The sequence below is a fragment of the Anolis sagrei genome, chromosome 6 (genome assembly GCF_037176765.1).
Source record: "Anolis sagrei isolate rAnoSag1 chromosome 6, rAnoSag1.mat, whole genome shotgun sequence".
Lineage (NCBI taxonomy): Eukaryota > Metazoa > Chordata > Lepidosauria > Squamata > Dactyloidae > Anolis > Anolis sagrei.
The window spans coordinates 471,574-490,654 of NC_090026.1; positions in this window are offsets into that span (position 1 = coordinate 471,574).

Genomic DNA, 19,081 nt, shown 5'->3' on the forward strand with positions numbered 1-19,081 from the left:
GAGGGACGGGGTACCCCCCAACCCGAAGTTGCTATTATTACTATTACTATTATTTATCATTATAAGGGCAAGATAGACGGATGGCATCCTTGAAGGAGCTGGGGGTGGTGACGGCCGACAGGGAGCTCTGGCGTGGGCTGGTCCAGGAGGTCACGAAGAGTCGGAGACGACTGAACGAATGGACAACAACCACATTATTTATCATTAAGCAGAGGGTGGATGGCCATCTGTCGGGGGTGCTTTTCCTGCATGGCAGAAGGGAGTTGAATTGGATCGCCCCTAGAGTTGCCCCTAATGTTGTTGTTGTTGTTGTTGTTGTTGTTGTTATTATTATTACAAAGACTAGGTGGCCATCTGTTGGGGGTGCTTTAACTGTCCTTTTCCTGCCTGGCAGAAGGGCATTGGATTGGATGATCCCTGGTATTGGTATTATTGTCATCATCATCATCATCATCCTCATCCTCATCCTCATCCTTATTATTATTATTATTATTTCAAAGACTGGGAATTGGACTGGATGGCCCCTGGTGTTGCTCCTATTACTATTATTATTTCCTATATTTCCTGTTGTTATTATTATTGTTATTATTATTATTATTATTATATTTTACTCTATTGTTATTACATTTTTATTTTACTCTATTAATAGGGTAGTTGAATTGGATCGCCCCTAATTGCCCCTATTGTTGTTGTTGTTGTTGTTATTATTATTATTATTACAAAGACTAGGTGGCCATCTGTTGGGGGTGCTTTAACTGTCCTTTTCCTGCCTGGCAGAAGGGCATTGGATTGGATGGCCCCTGGGGTTGGTATCATCATCATCATCATCCTCATCCTCATCCTTATTATTATTATTATTATTATTATTATTATTATTATTATTTCAAAGACTGGGAATTGGACTGGATGGCCCCTGGCGTTGTTCCTATTACTATTATTATTTCCTATATTTCCTGTTATTATTGTTGTTGTTGTTATTATTATTATTTTATTATATTTTACTCTATTGTTATTACATTTTTATTTTACTCTATTAATAGGGTAGTTGAATTGGATCGCCCCTAATTGCCCCTATTGTTGTTGTTGTTATTATTATTATTATTATTACAAAGACTAGGTGGCCATCTGTTGGGGGTGCTTTAACTGTCCTTTTCCTGCCTGGCAGAAGGGCATTGGATTGGATGGCCCCCGGGGTTGCTATTATTATTATTATTATTATTATTATTATTATTATTATTATTATTTCAAAGACTGAATTGGACTGAATGGCCCCTGGCGTTGCTCCTATTACTATTATTATTATTTCCTATATTTCCTATTATTGTTGTTGTTGTTATTATTATTATTCATGAAGCAGAGGCTGGCTGGCTGGCTGACCATCTGTTGGGAGGGCTTTGACTGTGCTTTTCAGGCACGTCAGAATAAAGGGGGTGTGATTGGATGGTCCCCGAGGTTGCTATTATTATTATTATTATTATTATTATTATTATTATTTCAAAGACTGGGAATTGGATTAGATGGCCCCTGGCGTTGCTCCTGTTACTATTATTATTATTTCCTATATTTCCTGTTGTTATTGTTATTATTATTCATGAAGCAGAGGCTGGCTGGCTGGCCATCTGTTGGGAGTGCTTTGACTGTGCTTGTCAGGCATAGGTAGAATAAAAGGGGTGGGATTGGATGCCCCCCCGGGGCTGCTGCTATTATTATTATTATTATTATTATTATTATTATTATTATTATTATTACAAAGACTGGGAATTGGACTGGATGGCCCCTGGCGTTGCTCCTGTTACTATTTTGTTACTAATTATTATTTCCTATATTTCCTGTTGTTATTGTTATTATTATTCATGAAGCAGAGGCTGGCTGGCCATCTGTTGGGAGGGCTTTGACTGTGCTTTTCAGGCATGGTAGAATAAAGGGGGTGCGATTGGATGGCCCCGGGACTGCTATTATTATTATTATTATTATTATTATTATTATTATTATTATTATTATTGTTATTATTACTTCAAAGACTGGGAATTGGACTGGATGGCCCCTGGCGTTGCTCCTATTACTCTTACTCTGATTTCCTCCTATGATGAGTGCCAATCCTGAAGCCGAGGCTGGCTGGCCGTCTGCCGGGGGTGCTTTGAAGGGGTGGGGGCGCCCCTCCCTCTCTTCCCAACCCCATCACCGCGAGGGAGGGAGGCCAGGCTGAGATACGAGGAGCCCGCCTTTCGCCTGCTTCGGGTCCAGACCCCCAGGACCCCCTGCAATGAGCGGGGGGGGCTTCCGGTGGGGGCAGAGGAGGGGGGACCCAGACAGGGGCGCGGGGGGGGTGGCTGTCACGTGGCCTGGGTATGGGGGGCTCGATTCCCCTCCTCTTTTAGGGTCCCTAAGGAGGGGGGGGGAGTAGGGAGTGGGCTCTCCTTCCATTTCTCCCCCCTTCCTCCCCCCCCCCCCGCCCTGACTCATCGGCGGGGCAGCCTCCTCCTCCTCCTCCCTCCCCCCCCCCCCGCAGAGAGAGAAGGAAGAACCCGGCGACCCCCTCGTGGCCAGGCACACCCGGGAATCCCCCGCCTGACGAGGCCGAAGCCAGCCTGGCCGGGAAGGAGGTCAAGCCCCCGAGCGGGGGAGGGGGGGGGTGGGAAGAGGGTGGGGAGGGCGCTCTGCACGCGCCCAGAGGGCGAGCCTGCGCCGAGCCAAGAGCGCCCGCGTCACCCGCCGGAGCCCCGCCCGTTTGCCTCTCTGTCTGCCTGCCTGCCTCAGACTCATGGGGTCACTGTGGGGCCAAAGTGCAGATGGGGGCCTGCTACCCCCTCCCCTCATATTATGGTCATTATGATTAGGTTCTTGTGGGTTTTTTCGGGCTATATGGCCATGTTCTAGAGGCATTTTCTCCTGACGTTTCGCCTGCATCTATGGCAAGCATCCTCAGAGGTTGTGAGGTCTGTTGGAAGTAGCAAAAATAGGTTTATATATCTGTGAAATGGCTGGAGTGGGGCAAGGAGCTCTTCCCTGCTGCAGTTAGGTGTGAATGTTTCAGCTGACCACCTTCATTAGCATTTGAAGGCCTGGCTGAGCCTGGGAATATCTTTTGTTGAGAGGTGTGGACAAGTCTACATAGGGACCACCAAACGCAGCAGCAGCACTTATTATTATTATTTATTATTATTAACTTTATTTGTACCCCGCTAGCATCTCCCGCAGGACTCGATGCGGCTTACACAGGCCGAAGCCTCAAACACAATACAATAAAACAATAAAACATAACACAATAATAACCAAGCAAATCAAAACAATTAAGCAAAATAACAACAATAACTACATCAAGACACTATTAAAACTGGTTCGGCCGGCGCAATGGGGTACAGGGGTTAAAATGCTGAAATGGCAGGAGGAACGTAGGAGTAAAGGTGCGGTGTGCAGTAACATCGGTTGTGCTAAAGTGTTTCTAGGACTTGGGATGGGGATTCCTAATCTGAGAAGGCACATCGGAACAGCCAGGTTTTTAGGTTCCTTCTGAAAACTGCTAAAGTAGCAGTTTTCAGAAGGAACCCCAGACACGGATCAAGGGACATGAAAGGCACGGCAGACTCCTTCAACCAGAGAAGTCAGCCAGAGCAGAGCACCTGAGGAACCAGCCTGGACACAGCATATTATTTGAGAACACAGAAATGCTGGACCACTCCAACAACCACCATGTCAGGCTACACAGAGAAGCCCTTGACATCCACAAGAAGCATGTGGACAATTTCAACAGAAAGGAAGAAACCATGAAAAGGAACCAAATCTGGCCACCAGTATTAAAGAACTCTAAAATTACAACAGCAAAACAACAGAGAGGAAACAACCGGGCACATCTTAACACCTCCCAGCAAGAGATTTTCCCAGGCTCAGGCAGGCCTTCAAATGCTAATGAAGGTGATCAGCTAAACATTCCCACCTAGCTCCAGCAGACAAGAGTCCTTTGTCCCACCCTGGACATTATTCCACAGATATATAAACCCTTTTTTCCTAATTCCAACAGACCTCACTACCTCTGAGGATGCTTGCCATAGATGCAGGCGAAACGTCAGGAGAGAATGCCTCTAGAACATGCCCATATAGCCCGAAAAAAACCTACAACAACCCATTCACACCTAGCTCCAGCAGACAAGAGTCCTTTGTCCCACCCCAGCCATTCCACAGATATATAAACCCTTTTTCCTAGTTCCAACAGACCTCACTCCCTCTGAGGATGCTTGCCATAGATGCAGGCGAAACGTCAGGAGAGAATGCCTCTAGAACATGGCCATACAGCCCGAAAAAACCCACAAGAACCTATTATTATTATTATTATTATTATTATTATTATTATTATTATTAGAAACACAACAAGATGCGTCCACAGCAGACACTCTGCTGGCTGTTGTGTTGGATCACACCTTGGCCACTTCCCAAGTGTCTAGGATTTATTATTGTTGTTATTGACTGGATGGCCCCTTGGGTTGCTATTACTGATCATTGAGCGGAAGCTGGATGGCCATCTGTTGGGGTGCCTTGATTGTGCTTTTCCTGCATAATAGCAGAACAGGGTTGAACTGGATCAGGGGCGGCTCAACCCTTACGCAAAGTAAGCGTTCGCAGGATACTTGATTTTGCCCAGGGCCGCTCTTGAGACGACTTGGGGGAAAATAGACCTTGGCATATGCGAGTTGGAGTTACTGGGATGTACAGTTCACCGACAATCAAAGAGCATTCTGAACTCCACCAGTGATGGAATTGAACCAAATAGGGCACACAGAACTCCCACCACGAACAGAAAATATATATCAGTGATTGGGGGGGGGGGGAGGGCACCAAAATACTGTTTGCGTACCGTTGAAAATTACCTAGGGAAAAGAGACCTTGGCATATGCGAGTTGTAGTTACTGGGATGTAAAGTTCACCTCCAATCCAAGAGCATTCTGAACTCCACCAAGGATGGAATTGAACCAAATATGGCACACAGAACTCCCACCACGAACAGAAAATATATGTCAGTGATTGGTTGGGGGGGACGCCAAAATACTGTTTGCTTACCGTTGAAAATTACCTAGGGCCACCTCTGAACTGGATGGCTTCTGATATTATTATTATTATTATTATTATTATTATTATTATTATTATTACAAAGACTGGATGGCCATCTGTCAGAGGTGTTTTGATTGTGCTTTTCCTGTATGGCAGAAGGGGGTTGGACTGGATGGCCCCTGGGATTGCAGTTATTATTATTATTATTATTATTATTATTATTACTGTTATTATTATTTTGTCAGGAGTCGAGAAACTGCAAATCACTTCTGGAGCTGACGGATGAGAGCTCACACCATTCCCCGGATTCGAACCACCGACCTTCAGGTCAGCAGTCTTGCTGGCACAAGGGTTTAACCCATTGCGCCACCAGGAGCTCCATTATTATTATTATTACAAAAGCTGGATGGCCATCTGCTGGGAGTGCTTTGACTGTGCTTTTCCTGCATGGCAGAAGGGGATTGGACTGGATGGCCTCTGGGATTGCTTCTATTATGATTGTGATTATGATTATGATTAATCATTAAGCAGAGGGTGGATGGCCATCTGTTGGGGGTGCTTTGGGTCATGGGGTCACCGTGGGGTCAAGGTGCAGCTCGGGCCCTGCTGCTCCCTCATTACTATTATTATTATTATTGTTGTTGTTGTTCATTCGTTCAGTCGTCTCCGACTCTTCGTGACCTCATGGACCAGCCCACGCCAGAGCTCCCTGTCGGCCGTCACCACCCCCAGCTCCCTCAAGGTCAGTCCAGTCACTTCAAGGATGCCATCCATCCACCTTGCCCTTGGTCGGCCCCTCTTCCTTTTGCCTTCCACTTTCCCCAGCATCATTCCCTTCTCTAGGCTTTGCTGTCTCCTCATGATTATGATTATGATTATTATTATTATTATACTATAATATTTATTTATTTACTCTATATACCACTTATTGAAATGGAATGAAACCAAGCAGTGAATTGAAATGGCAGCAGCTCTCTTCCTGGCTTGCTGGCCAAGGGTTTGACCTTTGACCCAGGGCCTTCTCCCAGGCGTAGGCTGCACATGGGGAGTCCACTTTGCGCATGCGCAGGAGATTGCCAATGCCCTCCATTGCCCCCCCACCCTCTTCCTTAAATCATCCCAAGGAAAGGACTCTGCACATGCTCAGAGGCCGTGGCTCCTGCCTGTTGACACGCAGGGAGGTTCCCCGGATTCCTCTCCTCTGGCGTCACGTTCTCCAAGCAAGACACACGCATGACAAAGCCTGAGGTTCCCCTCTCCACACATGGCGCCCAACGTGACTCAGGAGTGGGCAGGGAGGGAGGGAGGGGGCAAGGCCGGCTGAGTCACTGGGGAGGCAGCTTCCCGACCACAGAGGAGCCCACGCTGGCTGCCGTGGAGGAGGCTTCTTCCTCGCCTTTCAAGGAATTCAAGACTTGGAAGGGATCCCCAAAGGCCAGCCAGCCAGACCAACCCTTTTCTGTCATTAGGCAGGAGAGGCACCATCAAAGCATCCCTGGCAGATGGCCACCCAGCCAGCGCTGCTCAAAAACCGCCAGAGAAGGTGACGCCAATAGACTCCCAGGCAGACTCTTCTATTGCCAAAAGCTTCTGTCCCCAGGCAGTCCTCCCAAAGATTTAGGCAGAATCCCCTTTCCCTGCCATTTACGCCCCAAGAACCTAAAATAGATAGATAGATAGATAGATAGAGGGATAGAGGGATAGAGGGAAAGATAGATGGAGGGAAAGATAGATAGATAGAGAGAGGGGGGGGGAGATAGAGGGATAGATAGATAAAGGGAAAAATAGATAGAGGGAAAGATAGATAGAGGGAAAGATAGATAGAGGGAAAGATAGATGGATGGATAGATAGAGGGATAGAGGGGAAGATAGATAGAGGGAAAGACAGACAGATAGATAGATAGATAGATAGATAGATAGATAGATAGAGGGATAGAGGGATAGAGGGAAAGATAGATGGAGGGAAAGATAGATAGATAGAGGGGGGGGAAGATAGAGGGATAGATAGATAGAGGGAAAAATAGAGGGATAGATAGAGGGAAAGATGAAGGAAAGATAGATAGATAGACAGATAGATAGATAGATAGATAGATAGATAGATAGATAGATAGATGGATGGATGGATGGATGGATGGATGGATGGATGGATGGATGGATGGATAGATAGAGGGAAAGATAGATAGAGGGAAAGATAGATAGAGGAAAAGATAGATAGAGAGATAGATAGATAGATAGAGAGAGAGAGAGAGAGAGATGGATGGATGGATGGATAGAGGGATAGAGGGAAAGATAGATAGAGGGAAAGACAGATAGAGGGAAAGATAGATAGAGGAATAATAGATAACTTGGGGCTCTCCCCTCCAAGAAGGCCATTCCATGGACAGACAGCCCTCCACATTGGCTTCAGTTACAGGTGTTGGGAAATGGAGAAAAAATGGTTGTTCATTCGTTGGGTTGCTTCTGCCCCTTGGTGGCCTCCTGGACCATCCCAGGCCAGAGCTCTCTCCCGGCTGTGGCCACCCCCAGGGGCTCCTTCAAGGTCCCACCCACCTTGCCCTTGGTTGGCCCTGCTTCCTTTCTCCTTCCATTCCCCCCATCATCCTTCTCTTCTCCAAGCTTTCCTGTCTTCTCCTGATGTGGCCAAAGGACTCTCATCTCCTTCATTCTCTAGATCTTCTCCCCATAGATCATCCACCAAGGGAATCAAACAACTTCTGTTCCATGTCCCGGCCTGAAGCCTCGTGTTCCCCTCGCTGACCCTTTCCTGGCCTGGAAGGGTTCAAGGTTATGCAACTGGTTGTGCAACTTGCGGTCTTGGGTGGGTGTGTGCCTTGCGCGTGTGTCTCTTTCTGTATGTCATGGAAAGAGGGGAGGGGCCGGGGAACCCACCCAGGAGGAATTGCTGGCTGGGAGAGGTCAAAGGGCAGGGGCCAAGGTCTCCGGCTCAAGGTGACCCCTCCTGAGGCCAGATCAGGCCCTTCTGGGACCCTCCCCCCTTTTACCTCCCTTTAAGCAGGATCAGTCTTCAGTCAGGAGACCCCCCCCCCCCCCAGAAGACTTTATTCTGTCTCTAAGCATTCTGAACCTGCAAAGGCCTTCCTTCTTCCTAACGCCTGAGTGTTTTCTATAACGCAATCAGTTTGGAAACAAAGACAAAACATGTTGAACACTATTTTTAGTATTCGTATTATTATATTTATTAATACTCTACCTTTCTCCCTCCCTGTGGGGATTCCAGGCAGCTAGTGACCCACATTAGACAAGCTTAGCAATGTAAGCCAACCCAAGTCCCCTTGGGGAGATGGTGGTGGGGTATAAATAAAGTATTATTATTATTATTATTATTATTATCTATATATATATATACATACACTAGCCGTCCCCTGCCATGCATTGCTGTGGCCCACATGTGGGATCTGTGTGGGAGGTTTGGCCCAATTCTGTCATTGGTGCGGTTCAGAATGCTCTTTGATTGTAGGTGAACTATAAATCCCAGCAACTACAACTCCCAAATGTCAAGATTCTATTTTCCCCAAACTCCACCACTGTTCACATTTGGGCATATTGACTAGAGTTTGTCTAGAGTTTGGTCCAGATCCATCATTGTTTGAATCCACAGTGTTCTCTGGATGGAGGTGAACTACAATTCCAAAACTCAAGGTCAATGCCCACCAAACCCTTTCAGTATTTCCTGTTGATCATGGGAGTTCTGTGTGTCAAGTTTAGTTCAATTCTATTGTTGGTGGGGTTCAGAATGCTCCTTGATTGTAGGTGAACTATAAATCCCAGTAACTACAATTCTCAAATGTCAAGGTCTATTTCTCCCAAACTCAATCTGTGTTCATATTTGCGCGTATTGAGTGCTTGTGCCAAGTTTGGTCCAGATCCATCATTGTTTGAGTCCACAGTGATCTCTGGGTGTAGGTGAACTACAACTCCCAAACTCAAGGTCAATGCCTACCATAGAATCATAGAATCAAAGAGTTGGAAGAGACCTCCTGGGCCCTCATCCAGTCCAACCCCCTTCTGCCAAGAAGCAGGAATATTGCATTCAAATCACCCTGACAGATGGCCATCCAGACTCTGTTTAAAAGCTTCCAAAGAAGGAGCCTCCACCACACTCCCTCCGGGGCAGAGAGTTCCACTGCTGAACGGCTCTCACAGTCAGGAAGTTCTTTGTCATGTTCCAATATTTTCTGTTGGTCATGGGAGTTCTGTGTGCCAAGTTTGGTTCAATTCCATCGTTGAAGGAGTTCAGAATGCTCTTTGATTATAGATTTATTTATTTATTTACTTTACTTTACTTTACTTTACTTTACTTTACTTGTATACTGCAGTTTCTCAGCCTAACCGGCAACTCAACGCGGTTTACAACAAGGATAAAATCAATCAACGATATACAATTTAAAACCACAAGAGCACAATATATATAGATGAACTATGAATCCCAGCAAGGACAATTCTCAAATGACAAAATCATAATTTTTTGAGTGATGGTCACTCCTTGTGTTGTGAGATGTTTTGTTGCCAAATTTGGTGTGATATAAAACTAATTAGCAACAGTGTGGTAAAAACGAACTAAAATAAATACACGAAAATACACTAAAATGGCCTTTCAAACTCATAGGCCTCAACCCCACCCAACCCTGAACACTGATGTTGCAATGGGCAAATCAACGTTTATTTTGCAACAGGAAAATAGATTCGCAGCTACCACAACGAGCAAAATTGTGTCATGTTTGTGCTTAAATCGTTCCGCAACTGGGCCTTATGACTGGCAGGCGAATACGCAAATCCAGGGCGGTATCCGAGTTATTATTTATTTATTTATTTGGGGTACTTTTACCCTGCCCTTCTCACCCCGAAGGGGACTCAGAGCGGCCTTACAAAAGCAAAGGCACCATTCGATGCCTGCATCATGAAACAATCATACATAAACTTACATCATATCATAATATAATTCACAAAAGTGCATGCATTAATTACCATAAAATCAATAAAATCAATAAAAACAAATACAAACCCAATTTCTCCTTTTACATGGTCAGCGTTTCGCTCATAGATCTAATTTTACATTCCATTTCATCCATCCTGCTGGTCTTACTCGCCTGATTGTCTGATTTCATTGCCAAGGTGCCCAAAGGCCTGGTCCCACAACCACGTCTTTACTTTCCTCCTGAAGGCGAGGAGGGATGGTGCTGCCCTGATTTCCCCCGGGAGTGAGTTCCACAGGTGAGGAGCCACCACTGAGAAAGCCCTGCTCCTCGTCCCCACCAGCCTCACTTGTGAGAGTGGTGGGGTCGAGAGCAGGGCCTCCCCAGATGATCTCAGAGTCCGGGGTGGGACGTAAAGGGAGATACGTTCGGACAGATACACTGGACCGGAACCGTACAGGGTTTTGTAGGTCAAAACCAGCACCTTGAATTGTGCTCGGAACTGAATCGGCAGCCAGTGGAGCTGACACAACAGGGGGGTGGTAGGCTCCCTGTATGTCGCTCCGGTGAGCAATCTGGCTGCCGCTCGTTGGACTAGTTGAAGTTTCCGAACAGTCTTCAAGGGCAACCCCACGTAGAGTGCGTTGCAGTAGTCTATACGGGATGTGACAAGCGCATGGACCACCGTGGCCAGATCAGACCTCCCGAGGTACGGGCGCAACTGGTGCACAAGTTTTAATTGTGCAAAAGCTCTCCCGGCCACCGCTGAGACCTGGGGTTCCAGGCTCAGCGATGAGTCCAGGATCACTCCCAAGTTACTCCTAAGTTTGTCTTTGGTGTGAACATAACCTGAAAAATCTGATTTGCATTGATAGCGGATACAGAGGAGAGCCTTGCTCGGATGGCCTTTCCAGCGACTGATGGCCAGGTGTCAATTAAGGTAAAGGTAGTCCCCTGACATTAAGTCCAGTCATGTCTGACTCTGGGGTGTGGTGCTCATCTCCATTTCTAAGCCGATGAGCCGGCGTTGTCCATAGACACCTCCAAGGTCATGTGGCCGGCATGACTGCATGGAGCGACCTTTTGGTCAACAAGCTCAGCAACTCAATGCTTTAACCCACTGCGCCACGGGGGGGGGGGGGGGGCTAGGTGTCAATTAGTCCTCCCTAAGAGGCATTCGGGGGGCACAAGCCCAAAGTTAGTTTTTAAGCCAGAGCTGCACTGCATTTCCATACGATCTTCATACTCTGGCATGGACTTTTGAAAAGAGATTTCGTGGGCCCAACTGCATGCTGTGGGTCTAAGGTTTCTTTAGGACTGCTTACTGCCTGTTCCCCCCTCTTTTTTCCTGTCCCCCAAAAGAGCATCTCCCTATCTGACAGAGTTGGACATCATCTACGTACAGATGGAATCGGACTCCAAAACTCTTCCTTTGTCCCCTTTCTAGTGGATCAGGCCTGGTTCGGAGTCCCTTCCGAGCCTCGGAGGATGTCTGGCCAAGCAAGGAGGACCACAGGGGGTTTCCAGCCATGTTCCAGGCAGGAAGGTGGTGGAGGAAATGCCACAGCGGCTGCTCAGCAAAGATAGCGAGATGCTCACCAGCCACAATCAGGAGGCCGCATGACAGAGGGCTTGATCACAGGAAGGCGGAAAGCCGCGTTGAGGGGACAATGGGTCCCCACTTCCCAGAGGAACTCCTTCCCTGCTCTTGATGGGGGAACTGGCCAACAGCCCCCAATCTGTCCGCCTTCCTGTTGGGTGCTTTCTGGGATGGCTATTCTGCTTCTGTGCCAGCAATGGAGGGACGTCGGGGATGAGATCCTCCCTCACCCTAGCACTCATGCGCCAATTTGAAGTTGTTGTTTGACTCCCCCGATGCCATGGTCTTAAGCTCCCAAGTGCTTCATAGGAGGAGATACGCTCGGACAGGTAAGCTGGGCTGGAACCATTTAGGGCTTTATAGGCTAAAGCTAGCCCTTTGAATTGCGCTCAGTAGCAAACCGGCAGCCAGTGGAGCTGGCCGAACAAGGGGGTTGTATGCTCCTGGCTGCCCTACTTGAAGCTTCTGAAGAGTCAACAAAGGCAACTCCACATAGAGCGCATTGCATTAGACCAGTGGTTCTCAACCTGGGGGTCGGGACCCCTGTGGGGGTCACGAGGGGGTGTCAGAGGGGTCACCAAAGACCATCAGAAAACATAGTATTTTCTCTTTGTCATGGGTATTCTGCGTGGGAAGTTTGGTCCAATTCTATCATTGGTGGGGTTCAGAATGCTATTTCATTGTGGGTGAACTATGAATCCCAGCAACTATGAATCCCAAATGGCAAGGTCTATTTTCTCCAAACTCTACCAGTGTTCACATTTGGGTATATTGATTATCTGTGCCAAGTTTGATCCAGATCCATCACAGTTTGAGTCCACAGTGTTCTATGGATATAGGTGAACTACAACTCCAAAAACTCAAGGTCAGTGTCCACCAGACTTTCCCAGTATTTCTCTTGGCCATGGGAATTCTGTGTGCCAAATTTGATTCAATTCCACCATTGATGGAGTTCAAAAGGCTCTTTGATTTTAGGTGAACTATAAATCCCAGCAATTCCAACATTCCCAAATGACAAAATCAATCCCCTCCAACCCCACCAGTATTCAAATTTGGGCGTTTCGGGTATTTGTGCCAAATTTGGTCCAGTGAATGAAAATACATCCTGCATATCAAATATTTATATTACGATTCACAACAGTAGCAAAATTAAAGAAGTAGCAATGAAAATAACATTATGGTTGGGGGTCACCACAACTTGGGAACCTGTACGAAGGGGTCGCGGCATTAGGAAGGTTGAGAACCACTGCATTAGACTATACGGGATGTAACCAAAGCGTGGACCACTGTGGCCAAATCAGACATCCCAAGCTACGGGCGCAGCTGGCGCTCAAGCTTTCATTGTGCCAATGCTCCCCTGGCCACTGCCACCTGTGATGAGTCCAGGATCCCTCCCAAGCTGCGAACCTGCGTCTTCAGGGGGAGTGGAACCCCGTCCAACACAGGCTGTAAGCCTATGCCCTGTTCGGCCTTGCAAATGACCAGGAGGACCTCTGTCTTGTCTGGATTCAGTTTCAATTGGTTCACTCTCATCCAGACCATCACAGCAGCCAAGCACCAGTTCAGGACCTGGACAGCCTCCTTAGTAGCGAGTGGGAAGGAGTGACAGAGTTGGACATCATCCGCGTACAGATGGAATTGGACTCCAAAACTCCGGATGATCTCCCCCAGCAGCTTCATGTTGTTGTTGTTGTTCATTCGTTCAGTCGTCTCCGACTCTTTGTGACCTCATGGACCAGCCCACGCCAGAGCTCCCTGTCGGCCGTTACCACCCCCAGCTCCCTCAAGGTCAGTCCAGTCACTTCAAGGATGCCATCCATCCATCTTGCCCTTGGTCGGCCCCTCTTCCTTTTGCCTTCCACTTTCCCCAGCATCATTCCCTTCTCTAGGCTTTGCTGTCTTGTCATGATGTGTCAGCCCTCACCACCCCCAGCTCCTTCAAGGTCAGTCCAGTCACTTCAAGGATGCCATCCATCCATCTTGCCCTTGGTCGGCCCCTCTTCCTTTTGCCTTCCACTTTCCCCAGCATCATTCCCTTCTCTAGGCTTTCCTGTCTCCTCATGATGTGGCATTCAAAGGACTTCCGCTTTGTCTCTAGTATCTTTCCCTCCAGTGAGCAGCTGGGCTTTCTTTCCTGGAGGATGGACTGGTTGGGTCTCCTCGCAGTCCAAGGCACTCTCAGCACTTTCCTCCAACACCACAGCTCAAAAGCATCGATCTTCCTCCGCTCAGCCTTCCCGAAGGTCCAGCTCTCACATCCGTAGGTGACTACATGGAAGACCATGGCTTGGACTAGGCAATGGATCTTGGTTGCCAGTCTGATGTCTCTACTCTTGACTATTTTATCGAGATTGGACATTGCTCTCCTCCCAAGAAGGAAGCGTCTTCTGATTTCCTGGCCACAGTTTGCATCTGCACTCATCTTCCCGCCTAGAAATACAAACCCTGTCACGGCCTCCACGGTTTCTCCCTCTATTTTTCAGTTGTCAATCATTCTTGTTGCCATCATCTTGGTTTTTTTGACGTTTAGCTGCAACCCGGCTTCATGTAGATGTTAAAAAACATAGGGGACAAGACTGACCCCTGCAGGACACCACCGGACAGTGGTTGTGGGGCCAAACAGGAGTCCCCCAGTAACACTTTCTGGGGATGATCCTCCAGGAAGGACCGGAGCCACTGCAGAACAGGACCCCCAAGACCACTCCCACCAGGCATCTCAGAAGGATACCGTGGTCTACAGTATCGAAGGCCACAGAGAGGTCCAGCAGAGCCAAGAGGGACACACTCCCTGGGCTGGTGCTGCACGGAGAATCCTGGTGGGCCAAACTGGGACAGGGCTGGGATGGAGTCTTTTCTGTGGACAACAAGCTGAACGTGAGCCAAGAGTGTGATGCAGCAGCTACAAAGGCCAATGGGATTTTGGGAGGCATCCAAAGGCATTGAGTGTCCACATCGAGGGAGGAAGTCCTGGCCCCTCTCTAGTCAGCTTTGGCCAGAGCCTTCCTGGAATCCTGCGTCCAATTCTGGGCACAGCAATTTATATATATAAATACACACACACACAAACATATATATTATTTTAAACTTACATTTTAATTTAATCAGAACACACAATTAACCATTAAAGGAACAATATCCAAATCAGGAAAGTACATAATATTTTTAAAAGACAACAATTTTGGATGTCTTAATACAGCTTATACATAAAATCCTTGAGCATGTTAACGTTTTGTATAACAGCTAATCTAAAATACCAATAAACACAACAATAAAATGCTTCCCACCTAGTTTCGTTCAATTTCACTTTAATGCTAATCAAGGTGAAACATTGACACCTAGCTCCAGCAGACAAGAGTCCTTTGTCCCACCCTGGTCATTCCACAGATATATAAACACAATTTTTCTAGTTGCAACAGACCTCACCACCTCTGAGGATGCTTGCCATAGATGCAGGCGAAACGTCAGGAGAAAATGCCTCTAGAACATGGCCATATAGCCCCCCCCCCCAAAAAAAAACAAACAAACCCTACAACAACCCAAATAAGTATTTCATTGTTAGGAGATTAAGATAATTAACTGAAGCACCTCACCTAAAAGCCCTATACAGGATTGTATTAAAACCCAACACCATTGATGGAATTAACGGGAAGGGAATCTGAAGGGCGGGAATCGGGGTGATCATCTGGCCCAAGGAAGGCAAGGCAAGGGAAGGGAAGTCCCCTCAAACAGAGTTTTGGACTTTCCCCGCTCGAAACATATTATGCTTATAATTCAATTACAATTTTCTATCTATTGTCGAAGGCTTTCATGGCCGGAATCACTGGGTTGTTGTAGGTTTTTCCGGGCTATACGGCCATGTTCTGGAGGCAATTTTTCTCTTGACGTTTCGCCTGCATCTATGGCAAGCATCCTCAGAGGTAGTGAGGTCTGTTGGAAGCAGGAAAAATGGGTTTATAGATCTGTGGAAAGACCAGGGTGAGACAAAGGACTCTTGTCTGCTGGAGCTAGGGGTGAATGTTTCAACTGAACACCTTGATTAGCATACAATGGCTTGGAAGTGCCTGGGGGGAATCTTTTGTTGAGAGTGATTTTATGTGCCTGTTTGTTTCCTCTCTGTTGTTTTGCTGTTGTAATTTTTGAGTTTTTTTAATACTGGTAGCCAGATTTTGTTCATTTTCATGGTCTCTTCCTTTCTGTTGAAATGGTCCACATGCTTGTGGATTTCAATGGCTTCTCTGTGTAGTCTAACCTGGACACAGCATATTATTTGAGAACACAGAAGTGTTGGACCACTCTCACAACCACTATGTCAGACTACAAAGAGAAGCCACTGAAATCCACAAGAAGCATGTGGACAATTTCAACAGAAAGGAGAAAACCATGAAAAAGAACAAAGTCTGACTACCAGGATTAAAAAACTCAAAAATTACAACAGCAAAACAGCAGAGAGGAAACAAACAAGGACATCTAATCACCTTTCAACAAAAGATTGCTCCAGGCTCAGCCAGGCCTTCAAATGCTAATCAAGGTGGTCAGTTGAAACATTCACACCTATCTCCAGCAGACAAGAGTCCTTTGTCCCACCCTGGTCATTCCACAGATATATAAACCCTTTCCCCTAGTTCCAACAGACCTCACTACCTCTGAGGATGCTTGCCGTAGATGCAGGCGAAACGTCAGGAGAAAAATTGCCTCCAGAACATGGCCATATAGCCAGGAAAAACCTACAACAACCCAATTTTCTATCTGTTTCAGTAAATTCTCTTTTTGTTGTTGTTGTTGTGGAATCTGAGCTGTTGGGCTCAAAAATAACCCCCAGTTGGGGTGATTCCCGCGTAAATACAGCCAAGTCCCAGAAGCAGACTTCATAACCAGTAGAGACTTAGGTGTGGTGAAGCTGGGAGAAGCTTCCCTTCCATAGGATGGCTCCGGATTGCAGTCAGAACTTTAGGATCAAAAATATTTATTGCAGTGAAAGAAATACATTCTAGACACTAGCTCACTAACTACTTAATCACACTAGATTAAAAACCCACAAAATCCGGTTTCTGTCTCCTGCAGAATTCTGGGGTTTGTGGTTTAGGGAGGAGCCTTTCACAGCCTCACTAAACTACAAAACCCAGAATTCTACAGGAGGCAGAAACCGGGTTTTAAGTGGGTTTTTCTCTCTAGTGTGATGAGTGTCCGGTCTCCAAGCCCTTTTGGCAAACATGCATAGGAATGTGGTGGTGGTGGTGGGGAAATTCCCCAGCAAATCCTATCTCCAGCCTAGCTACTCATTGAGGTCTGGAGGCTTGATGACACAAGAGACTTGTGCAGTCCTTCAGTGAATAGAAACTCAATAAGTTTACCCCAAATGTCACAAAAATCTGTGTGTTTCCACATACCCGTTTTAACTTGTGACATTAAAGGACATGGCAACATAAAAGAGAGATGGAAGGAGTCCAGAGGAAGAGGGAGACTCCAAGGACTGGAGACCAAGAATCATCCCCCTGAGGAGCAACTTAAAGAGCTGAGTCTGAGACATGAGAGCCTGGTATCAATATGTGAAAGGAGGCCATAAGGGAGAGGAAGCTGGCTGGGTTTTTGCTGCCCTGGAGACTATTATTTATTTATTTATTTATTTATTTATTGCATTTATTAACCGCCGCTCTCAGCCCTAGGGCGACTCGCGGCGGTGTACAGTACAAAAAAGACATTTTACAAAGGAATCAGACAACAACTAACATCACTAATACATAACATCTAAATTACACTAAAAATCCGCTCCGTCATATTATGGAATCATAGTCAATCTCGTAGTCATAATTCATTCCGGTTGTCATTGCCAGTAACATAGCACTCAGTTGAATGCCATCTCGAAAAGCCAAGTCTTCAGGCCCTTACGAAAGGCCATGAGGGAGGGGGCCTGTCTGACGTCAGCAGGGAGGGAGTTCCACAGCCGGGGGGCCACCACCGAGAAGGCCCTCTCTCTCGTCCCCGCCAGACGTGCCTGTGATGCAGGCGGGATCGAGAGAAGGGCCTCCCCAGATGATCTCAAGGTCCTCGTGGGCTCGTAGGCCGAGATGCGGTCCGCAAGGTATTTTGGGCCGGAACCGTTTAGGGCTTTGTAGGATAACACCAGCACCTTAAATTGGGCCCGGTAGCAAATCGGCAGCCAGTGGAGCTGGAACAACAAGGGCGTTGTATGCTTCCTGCGTCCTGCTCCTGTTAACAACATGGCTGCCGCGCGCTGGACTAGCTGAAGCTTCCGGGCCGTCTTTAAGGGCAGCCCCACGTAGAGAGCGTTGCAGTAGTCAAGACGGGATGTGACCAGAGCATGTACCACCGTGGCCAAGTCAGACTTCCCAAGGTACGGGCGCAGCTGGCGCACAAGCCGAAGCTGTGCAAATGCTCCCCTGGTCACCGCTGAAACCTGGGGGTCCAGGCTCAACGATGAGTCCAGGGTCACACCCAAGCTGCGAACCTGCGCCTTCAAGGGGAGTGCGACCCCATCCAGCACAGGCTGTAACCCTATACCCCGTTCGGCCTTGCGACTGACCAGGAGTACCTCTGTCTTGTCTGGATTTAATTTCAGTTTGTTCGCCCTCATCCAGACCATTACAGCGGCCAGGCACCGGTTCAGGACTTCGACAGCCTCCTTAGTAGCAGGTGGGAAGGAGTGACAGAGCTGGACATCATCTGCGTACAGATGACACCGCACCCCGAAACTCCGGATGATCTCACCCAGCGGCTTCATGTAGATATTAAACAGCATGGGGGACAATATAGAGCCCTGTGGAACCCCACAGGTCAAAGGCTGTGGGGTTGAACAGGAGTCCCCCAATAACACCTTCTGGGTGCGACCCTCCAGGAATGACTGGAGCCACTGCAGAGCAGTGCCCCCAAGACCCATTTCCGCAAGGCGCCCCAGAAGGATACCGTGGTCGACGGTATCGAAGGCCGCTGAGAGGTCCAGGAGCACCAATAGGGACACACTCCCCCTGTCTAGCTCCCGGCGCAGATCATCCACTAAGGCGACCAAGACCGTCTCGGTACCATGTCCCGGTCTGAAACCAGACTGTGCCGGATCCAGATAATCCGTGTCTCTCAAGAATACCTGGAGTTGTGAGGCCACCACGCTTTCCATGACTTTGCCCAAAAAGGGAAGATTGGAAACAGGCCGAAAGTTGTCAAATTTAGTGGGGTCCAGTGATGGTTTCTTCAACAGCGGCTTTATAATAGCCTGTTTTAGGCTCGCTGGAATCTTGCCTTCCCGAAGGGAGGCATTCACCACCATTGTTACCCACTCGGCCAATCCCCCTCTGGCCTCTCTCAGAAGCCAGGATGGGCAGGGGTCTAGGATGGACGTGGTGGGCCTCATTCCTCCAAGTATCTTGTCCACATCCTCGGGTTTCACAAACTGAAAAGAATCCATCAAAATAGGACAAGCAGGTGCTCGTGTCACATCCTCAGAGACTGCATTTAATGTGGTGTCCAGCCCAGAACGGATCAAAGTGACTTT